General features: G+C 38.2%; 1 pseudogene; it reads right to left on the minus strand.

Moving 5' to 3' along the window:
• Nucleotides 1-60: 60 nt before the first annotated feature.
• On the minus strand, nt 61-1,279 carry LOC113284283 (annotated as a pseudogene).
• Between the last annotated feature and the right edge of the window lie 9,401 nt (nt 1,280-10,680).

Genomic DNA, 10,680 nt, shown 5'->3' on the forward strand with positions numbered 1-10,680 from the left:
TGTCGGATCAGTTTTTCACCTTTTTTTCCCCTCTTCTTTTCAGAAAACCATCACCCTAAATGGAAGAACTCTATAAGACTCGTTTTGTTCATTGTAAAGCTTATAATATGCTTATAATATCCATCTAATGGTTAAAAGTCATCAAAGGAATAGCATAGTGGAACATCAAGCCAGGAAAGAAAAACACAAAGCAGTAAATTTCAATACTCATTCTTTCCATCTATAAGGGGCACGATCAACAACCAAATAGTCACCTCGAATATCTTTGGCCACTCGAATATTATCATCAATGTACACTGAATCAAACCTACACAGGTGAAATCAAAACAGTATAAATTACTTGCAACCTACACAGGTGAAATCAAAACAGTATAAATTACTTGCAAACGGTAAACAAGTAGGACATTATTTGTACCAGCCACGACCGAACGGTGGCAATGGAAACTCACCAGCCACGACCGAACGGTGGCAATGGAAACTCCCAATTCTCACCACGTAAAACAGCACTAGTAAATCTATAAACACATAATTCAGAAACAATACGAAAATGGCGAAAAAAAATAAATATGGTCGGGAAGGAATCACTGAACGGATGTGTACCTAGAATTAACTCGTTGAGGCGAAACAATTTCGATACTCAACGAGTATAAATACGCCGGAAGGAGGGAATGTAATAACGTTATTAAGTACACCAGCGCCAACGTCAATGACTTGCAAAATATCACCGGCTTGTGTACCGCCGAAGAGGTATGCGTTTTCAATGATAAATAGTTGTTCTTTCTCAGTAGTCCATAACATTCTCCATGTATCAGATAATGATGCGGCACTAGTTGTTGAATTCTTACCGAAAACGCGCAGTGCTTCAATTGCTTTAATAATCTGCATTCTTTTCAATGGGTTTTCTTGTGTTTTGACGCCTCGGTCTTCATCTGCAATTAAATCTAGTAAATCATTTTTTGCCAGCAAAGCTTCCTCAGCTGCCGTTTGTGTAGTATTACTACTAGATGAACTGAAATTGTTTAAGCAGCATATGGGAAAGGGGGTATTGACAGCTGCTTTTTGCCAAAGAAATCGATGAGATGTGGTTGCAGGAAAGTGGTTTAGTTTCCCTTTTCTTGTACAAATTGAAGCATTTTGTAGGTTTGGAGGATGACACGATGAAATCACTGCCATTGTTTTAGTATTTTACTGGAAAATGGGATGAAATGCTTTAATGAAGATGCTACTTCTTCCCTCAGTTCAGCCAGACGTTTTGGCTCAAACTGTCCCACCACAATACATGATAATTAAATTTGGTTAAATTAGTTTCTTGACGTGATGGCCCATTAGCTCAGTTGGTTTGATCGTCGTGCTAATAACGCGAAGGTCGCAGGTCTCATGGGCCATTAATTTTTTCTCTCCTTGTTTTTTTTTTCCTATTTCAATGTATAACCTTTTCCCTTCGCGCTTCATAGTTGCATATTTTGGATCTTCTTGTTTTTTTTTTTTTTTTCTTTTTCTATTTCAATGTATAACCTTTTCCCTTTGCGTTTCATAGTTGCATATTTTGGATCATATGCACGACTGATTTTTGATCATCGTGGCATATCGTAGTACATGATGAAGATTTTAGGGTCACGCAGGAAAGTTTGGATTCATAAAACTGGTGAGGTTGTCCATAAAAATGGTAATGATCTAGTGTGTAGTGTATTGAAATGGCAATTAGCTCCACAGGGAAGCTCTACCCTTGAAACAAACAGGGCAAACACATTCGAATTTCTGTGTGAAAATTACCGGATTGTTACACCCTCTTAGCAATATTGGTTTGGAAATGGTCCCAAAGCTATATGTCATGCATATGTACCAAATATGCTGTAAGCATGACGTTAAAGTAAACGCTGGGAAGACTGACTTCCTAGTTTTTTGTTAGAAAAATTATCTTTTGTAAATGTTTTTAGCTTAGTGTCCATATTCTTTTCAAAAATTTATCTTTATGCTTTAACTTTTTTATTTCAAAAATACCCCTTTATCTTTATGTTTTAAGCCTTTAGCTTTTTTTTCCACTCTAAAGTGTCCATAAAATATGCAAAGGGCCAAACAACGGGTGATTTTTATCAGAAATTCTCTTTGAACCGAGAAATCGGGCGATGGGAAAACCGCCCATACACAATAGGTAGGTCTAAATCCCAATGCCAACATAGCTGTTTTCTCCAGTCCAGGGGATAATCCATTGTGAGTGAGCGGTTTTCCCATTATCCAAATTCTCGATTCATTTAGAACGGCTGGATTTTTATCTCGTTTCTCTTTCTTTTTCCGGGAAACCTTATGAAATATCCTAAAATAACTTAATTTCAAGCAATTAGGAATACTAATAAACTAGAATCACCTTAATATCTTCAAGCATCTAGAAAATAGTTGTTAATAGGCCGTAGCATTTTGCTTGAGATGTATTGGTACTGGTATCAGAACCCATAGAAAACAACATCATACTGGTCGCTGTTAGATTGGTATACCTTTCAAGCAAACTGGTACCCCGTTATCAACGTTGTTTGGGTCTTTAATTTGAGGTCGTGTTTAGCTTTTCCCCAACAGAAGATACACATATAGCTTTTAATTTAATATTCTTTACCTGGCACAAGACCCGTCCATGATACCCAAACCCACCCGTATCCGTTAAATCCGTGGGTTTTTAATCCATACCCGCCCGTTATGGGTGCGGGGTTGGTTATGAAAAAAAAACACGCTGTCTGTGGATGCGAGGTTGGTTTAAGCTAATACCCGCCCATACCCGTCCAAAAGACCCGCAAATTATATATCATTAGATAAAACTAATCCTAGTCATCCATTATGAAACCCTAATACTAGTAGATAGGATAACTAATAACCCTCATTCACTTTCTACACTCTTCTCTCTGTTCGGCCTCTCCTCTTCTTCCTCCTCAGTTCTTCTTCTTCACCTACGAACGACAATTACCAGAAATCTTCACCAGAAATCGACAACAACAACTTCGAATCTTCACCAGAAATCGACAACAATCGAAAAATCAACAGATTCAACACTTAATCTTCATCTGTGAACTTCCTAGATATGAATATTTTGGGGGTTTTGGTTTTTTTTTTCTCACTTAATCAAGGAGAATAGAAGTTACTCTAAATACTTGAATATAAAGCGGGTTTAAACCCGTTTAAACCCATACCCGCCCAACCCGTAACGGGCGGGTAACAAAACCCGCCCGCTGTTTGTGGGTGCGGGGTTGGTTATGGAAAGAACCCCGCAGTCTGTGGGTGCGAGGTTGGTTTTAGCTTATACCCGCCCATACCCGCCCATGTGCAGCCCTAGGCAGCACCGTGAACAATTGTGTGAGAGGTGGGGTGGGGCCCATTCCTGCCCCACTCCCTATCCCAATGTTTAGAGTCGTTCACGGACCGTTGAGTGCCCTGAAGTGCACCTTGCAAAGTCTTCGGCACGTGTATCATTGTTGTATACTATTATACTTTACTTTGGCTATTATCCATCCACTGTTTACATGTAGTGGTGAAGTAGTGAAATGACAATTTAATCTTAGGAGGCTGAAGAAGCTTATATAAGTGTGTGTCGATTTTTTTTCTTTCAAAATAACACTTGCGAATTTGAGGATTTTTAGTTTAGATATTAACTCGTGCAATTTTTAGTTTATAGCCGCGAATCAATATTTCATCTCAAGAGGCTGAAGAATTTTATATGAGTGTGCTTGTTGATTTTTTTTCTTTCAAAATAGTAGTTGCAAATTTGACAATTTTTAGTTTGGACACTAGAATGCAATCTTGAGTTTATAGCCGCGAAATCAATATTTAATCTTAAAAGGCCGAAGAATTTTACATGAGCGCCTGTTGATTTGTTTTCTTTCAAAATAACACTTGCAAACTAGAGAGTTTTCATTTATGTATATATTATATATATATAGTTCACTCACCATACATATTCATCATACACGCAACTTCAACATACATAGAGAGCAGGAGCCTCTCTTCACCCAATCCAGTTTTCTAATAAAACGGATATATAAACATAAATCTTCAACATACATAAAGCATACTAAGCCATTATGACATATATGAAGCATACCAAGTTTGCTATATATACTAGCCCTTGCGGCCCTTACGTTCGTTACGGAAGTAAAAAGCTGCATCCTTCTCAAACTCATCCCTGTAAATTCTTTCATCTTTACCTGGGGCTTTCATTGTCTTCCTGTTGCTGCCGCTGGATTCAGAACTATCAGAAAAGAGGTAAATACCCAATCCTAGAATTGCAGCACCCACTGCAGCAGCAGTAGCAACTCCAGTTTTGACATCAAATTCTTTAAAACGTGATGATATTTCCGCATTCTCTCTTTTCATTAAAGAGGAAGGAATACATTCAGGACATCTACAACCTATATTTTTCCCACAAGAACCCATTTGTGAAATTGATATCTATCAGAAAGAATGATGGATTTAGAAATGGTTTATGGATATCTATTTATAGATCAATAAAGTGTCTCTCCGTGGTTCAAGTCTAATATACCCCCTCCTGCTTTTGATCCATGATAATCTTAATTTTGTTTTATATAATTGATAAAGATAAAGTTCATTTCTAAAATATGAAGTAATCAAAACGGTCACCACCTTTGGTAGCCAGCAGTTGGATTTATCGTGTCATTGGTGTAGGATTTAACTTTTCAACGACTGGTATTCTTGAAGAAACAGTGAGGCGCTTATGAGACATGGCCGCCATATGGAATTTGGACCCCAAAGAAACCTGGATGCCTCCGATTTCACTCCACATATGACAATACCCTATATAAATATCACCATATGTTTTTTCACCCGAACTTTGAAAACTTACCAAGGAAACAGAAAGAAGACAAATAGATACTCCCTACGTCCCACTATTAGATGATCGTTTTAAATTTTGTCCCATTATTAGTCGACCTATCTCATTAAGCAAGATGATATTTCTAAAATTATCCTTTTGGTTGATTATCATTATCATAAGAAATATGTAAAATTTGATATTCGTGTTTATATTCGTTACATAGGTGTTTTAAAATGATTTTCAACGATACGTACAAAGTTTATAAAAATCTATGGTATAGTTTGAGAGATAAATGATTTCTAAATTTTGCAAGTTATTATCCATAAGGATATAGTTGTAAAAAATATTTAAAAACACTCATTTCATTCTCTGTCTTAGGAATTGTGCAAACTTCAACTAGGTCATCTAATAGACTAATAATGAGACGGAGGGAGTATATTATAAACGTTTTAGAATGCAATACGTTTTAGTCTTCTTTTTTAGAACAAAGACAATAATTAATCTAGCTATCATTCTAATCAAACCACATTCAAGAAGACACCCACTTAGGGATGTCAATGGATACCCGAATATCCGTTATCCGTTCGAGTTCGTTCGAATCGTTAGGATATTATCCGACTTATGGATATCGGTATCGGTAACGGATATCGGATAATTACCTCTTAATGAAACGGATACAATTGAGTTAGTATCCGACGGATAATTATCCGTATCCGGTAGTGAGGGTATATATGTAATTTAGATATACCATATCGTTGTTTAGGGTTTACTAAAAAAGAAAGAGTAGAGTCGTAGAGATAAGAGATTTTAGTGTTTTACTTTTACTATTATCGGATACGGATAATTAACGGATACTATCGAATATCCGTTACTCTTAACAGAATGGATATCGAATGAAAGTTTCAACATCCGTCGGATTTTATAGGATAGCGGATATCCGATAAAAATAAAGGTAACAGATGCGATATAGTCATTATTCGTTCCGATAGCGACCGTTGACGGCCCTACACTCACTCCACTTTGCAAAATATATATTAAAACTAAAGCAACAATGATAATAATCTTGTGGTTCCCAGCTCCATGCTTTACTTTGCGCTTCTTCCCCACTATGCAATATAATCAATTATTGGGATTCGTGGATATAAATCTGAATATCCAGACGGATAGTAGGCCAAATTACGCTCATCCTCGAAGGAATCCCATCCTCCTTTATCTTTGAACTTCTCGGGAGACGCTGCGATTTCTCTCACAAAGTTACTCCAGTTTCGGCTTTCACCGTTAACATAGTACTTCACCTGTGCAGTGTTTAGACCATGTTTTATGCTAGAGATAAATTTCAAGGGAATTGAGCGGATTTCAAGCACATCACGCTTCAAGTCTCTAAATACGACTGTCATATCAATTGTTTCGGTTCCAAGGCATGCCAGGTTAACAATGTCGATATCGTGTAGTGGGATCACAAGTAAAGGTGTTTCCGTAAGCACTACTAGTGCAGAATATGTCAGGGCAAAGGTGGCTGGTTCACCCGTTGGAAAATAGTCCCCATAAAATTTGAACTCCTCTACCCATTGAAATCTTACAGATGTAAAAGGCGCACTCTTAGAAATCCATTGAGTTACTTGAACTTTCTGGACAAAGTTTTCAAATCTTCATCACGGCTTGGGACCAAACCGAATTGGATATCCTTTGCCTGTATATTTCCCACCATGATAGGGCGCTTCAAGTGGAACTGCAAGAGAGGCGGACGACCCCTGCGCCCAAGTTGAAACAAATAACATTCTACGTTTGCATGCATGAAATCCACATGCAAACCACGGGTTGAGTATCTGAATCCACATGGGCCTCAAGGGTACCGTATTCACCCGTTCCTTAGCAATCTGTATGCACAAACTCCAATATACTTTTTATGAGAATCAACTAGACAGTCAGACTCAATCAATAAAAAGATATATCAAAGAGTTTGTTATCTCAATCTCTCAATTTGATCTTTACTCAAGAAAATAGAAATTCGCGAGTCTTTATCAAAGAGAGATAACTTGGACGGTACCAAAGACCAATGTCCAAGGATCAATCAACTACAATCAACAACCAAAGGTCGGATTAGAGAAGTTGATGATCTAACACACAACCTGTATTATTTCAATTATATAAAATACAATGCGGAAAAGAAATAACACAGACACAAGAAGTTTTTTTAACGAGGAAACCGCAAATGCAGAAAAACCCCGGGACCTAGTCCAGATTAGATATACACTGTATTAAGCCGCTACATAGACTAGCCTACTGCAAACTAACTTCAGACTGGACTATAGTTGAACCCTTATCAGTCTCCCACTGATACAAGGTACAGTTGCACCTCTACGCCTCTGATCCCAGCAGGATGCTACGTACTTGATTCCCTTTGTTGATCTCACCCACAACAAAGAGTTGCTACGACCCAGCAGGCTTTGATAAATAAACAAATCTGTCTCACACAGAAAAGTCTATCAAAGGATAAATCTGTCTCCCACAGATAACCCTAGTTTTTGTTCCGTCTTTAGATATGAAATCAAGGTAACATGAACCAATTGATAATCCGGTCTTATATTCCCGAAGAACATCCTAGATTAATCAATGACCTCTCAATAATCCTTTCTGAATACACAAGCGGATTACTGAGGAATCACGAACAGTGAGACGAAGATGTTCGTGACTTGTTTATCTTACCTATCAGAGAACTCGGACGTTCTCAAGCCAATCAATCGATTGTACTCGTATGATAGAAAAGTAAGATCAGATCACACAACTACGATAAAAGTAGCATCGGTCTGGCTTCACAATCCCAATGAAGTCTTTAAGTCGTTAAACCGAATTTAGAGAAGAAACTCAAGGGTTAATGGAGATCGACTCTAGCGAGCGCACTAGTATCACACAGACGTGTGGTGATTAACTTTTGCTCTAGATAGATGTCTCCTATATATAGCCTTTCAAATCAGGGTTTTGCGTTAGTTACAAAGCAATCCATATTCACCGTTAGCTAAAACTTGATTTAGATTCAAGACAATATCTCTCAACCGTTAGATCGAAAGACATAGCTTGTCAAACACACTTGTGGTAAACGTTTTCCAGGTTCGTGAAAACCGGTCCAAACGTGTTCACTTATGTTGGTTCAACATAGTAACCAAACGGAAACCATATGAGCTTCTCATATTGACTTGGTTCCTCATTCATCATAACTAGTTCACTTGACTCAAACTAACTAGTTAGAGAGTCATTCAATTGCTATGAGATCTTATGTAACTACACAAGAAACAATTGGATTAAGATGATTCGATTCGATTGAATCGGCTCAATGAACATTATAGCCACGGTTTGCATAAAGCATTCCTTAGTAATTTAATATCTATGTTCAGAGCACATCTTTAGATCATAACCCCTTAAGTTCACAAACAAGTTCGCGGACTTAAGTTTAATCGGTTGAGTTTTCCAAACTCAGCAGAAATTCTCGGTTCGAGAACTTCCGCCAGTGCGCGAACTGGGTTCGCGGACTGAGCACGCAAACGAGTTAATGGAAAAACCTAGCAGAAATTTTCGGTTCGAAAACTTCCGCCAGTTCGCGGACTGAGTCTGCGGACTGGGTTCGCGGACTTGGCAAGCCAATTCCACAATCCACCTTCTTCTTGCTCAATAAAGTTCGAAAACTTCGGATCAAGGAATACATGGTTATGTAATCTTAACTCTCATTTCAATCATTGAGACATTCTCAGAGGACGCTATCCCAACCGTTATTCACAGATCGTATTCACGTTAGAGCAATTCTCAAATATGATTGAAAGATGAAGATAAACCTGATCAAAGCGAGATTCTTTACCAACACATGAATTTCGAGAAAAAGATAAGCATTTAATACTCAGCTCGAAATATCAAATGTGTTTGATCTAGTCTATATAGCATACGACTTTTGTCTCATAAGAAGTAGGAGATAGAATAGATAGACTTTCGAGTGATAGATAAGTTCAAGTCTTCACATACCTTTTTGTTGATGAAGTTCCACGGTTCCTTGGTGTAGATCTTCGTCGTTGTTGTTGAATCGCCATGGAGTCCTTGAGCTCAACTACACTTTTCCTATCCTAGTCCGAGACTTAGCTAATAGGATAGAAATCAAGACTTATAGTTTTGATCACTAACATTCACAAACATGCTTGATATAGAAACGCATGCGAGTTCGACCGAGCTATGCTCTAACAGATTGTGATGTCAGTTAACCTCACAACCCACTGCTCCTCATGCAACTGCAGATCCAAATGAATGCGATCTCTTGTTGACGTTCTTATACGTAAACCTGTTTCTCTTGTAGATTTTCTGTCAGAAGAACTATCTTTTGTACTAGAGTACTGAAAACCCTCGCATCTCCTGGCATTTACTCCCCTTAACTAGTAAGCAAGTCTTGCCTGATTAATCATACGCGCCTCCTCTTCCTCCTCCGTGTCCTTCATCTCATGAAATTTCACAAGCGAGGGAGAGTTTACACATGAGGGATAATGAAAATTCCCAATTGGCTCAGAGAGTTCATATTCCATTGAAAAGAGATGCAGCAAAGCAAAAATATGCGTCTAATAAGAGAAATCTGATGATTTTACGTGTCTCATCTCTCTTTTTTTTTTTTTTGATCGGAAAAGAAATTATATTAAGAAGAAAGACAGTTTACAAAGTAGCAAAGCTACAGCCACCCAACACGGACAGGGAAAGAAAAACAAACAAAGAAGCCCACAAACTAAGAAAAAAACTAAGGAGATCAAAGAATAACCCTTTCCGGTTAGCAATGACGCCATCAAGATGAATCCCTGACAGATTATGAGAAGTAGAAGCCCAGTGGAACGCATTAACTTTAGAGTCAGTGATTATGGAATCAATTCTGATGTTTCTACCACTGAAAACTCTGGCGTTGCGCTCCAGCCACACATTCCAACAAATACTAGCAGGGACTCTCTTCCAAATCTCTTTCCCACCAATATTAGTAAGATTGTAAGATCTCCAATTCTTGAAGATGTTTAAGAGGGAAGAGAAACAGGGGTGTTGCTGGTTAGCTTGCTGGAAAAAGAACTCCCAAATTTGCTTAGTGAAGCTGCAGTCCCAAAATAGATGGTTTCCTGTTTCACTAACTTGGTTACACAAACGGCAGAGAATAGTAGAGTGACTACTTGCATTATTCACTGAAGCACAGTTCCTTTTTTGAAGGTTGTCGATGGTGGGAAGCCTTTCTAACACTAACTGATGAATCTCTTCTCGCACTCGACAGACGGTTACGACCTCAGCGATGTTTCAGTCGACTAGGTTTACTTTTTCCCTCTTAGATGAAAACCCAAATCTATGTATAACAGGAGCAGAACCTAAACACGTCTTCTTTTTTTCCTTTTTTTTTGTTTTTGTTTTTTCATCTTTCTTTATACGGGAACTTCACCGACTAGAAGACCATTATCCGGTTCATAGTCTTGTTCTAGAGATTTCTGCGGGTCAAAGAATTTGTGGACATTGACGCACTGTCAGGAACAGGCAACTCTGTTAAGAGAACAACACGAAATGTTGTTATTACAAATTGTTGCTTGCACTGGGGTTGTCTCGGGTATATGTTGAGTGCAAAGGAAACTCTCGTACGAACGAAATTCAGAAAAGCTAGTTGATCATACCTTGAGAGATCTAACTGTAAGGTTAAACAATTAGCATGTTACCAGTTACACTGGGAATATAAGGCTTTGGGATTTGTATCGACTTTCCAAAATCAACCGTATGTTTAGTGACGGACGACATACACTACTCCATAGCGAAGTGTGATGCGAACTTTTACCTACAGGATCAAATCGGCCCATGGAAACAACTAGGCATACAAT

Source organism: Papaver somniferum, chromosome 5 (assembly GCF_003573695.1).
Source record: "Papaver somniferum cultivar HN1 chromosome 5, ASM357369v1, whole genome shotgun sequence".
NCBI classification, from domain to species: domain Eukaryota; kingdom Viridiplantae; phylum Streptophyta; class Magnoliopsida; order Ranunculales; family Papaveraceae; genus Papaver; species Papaver somniferum.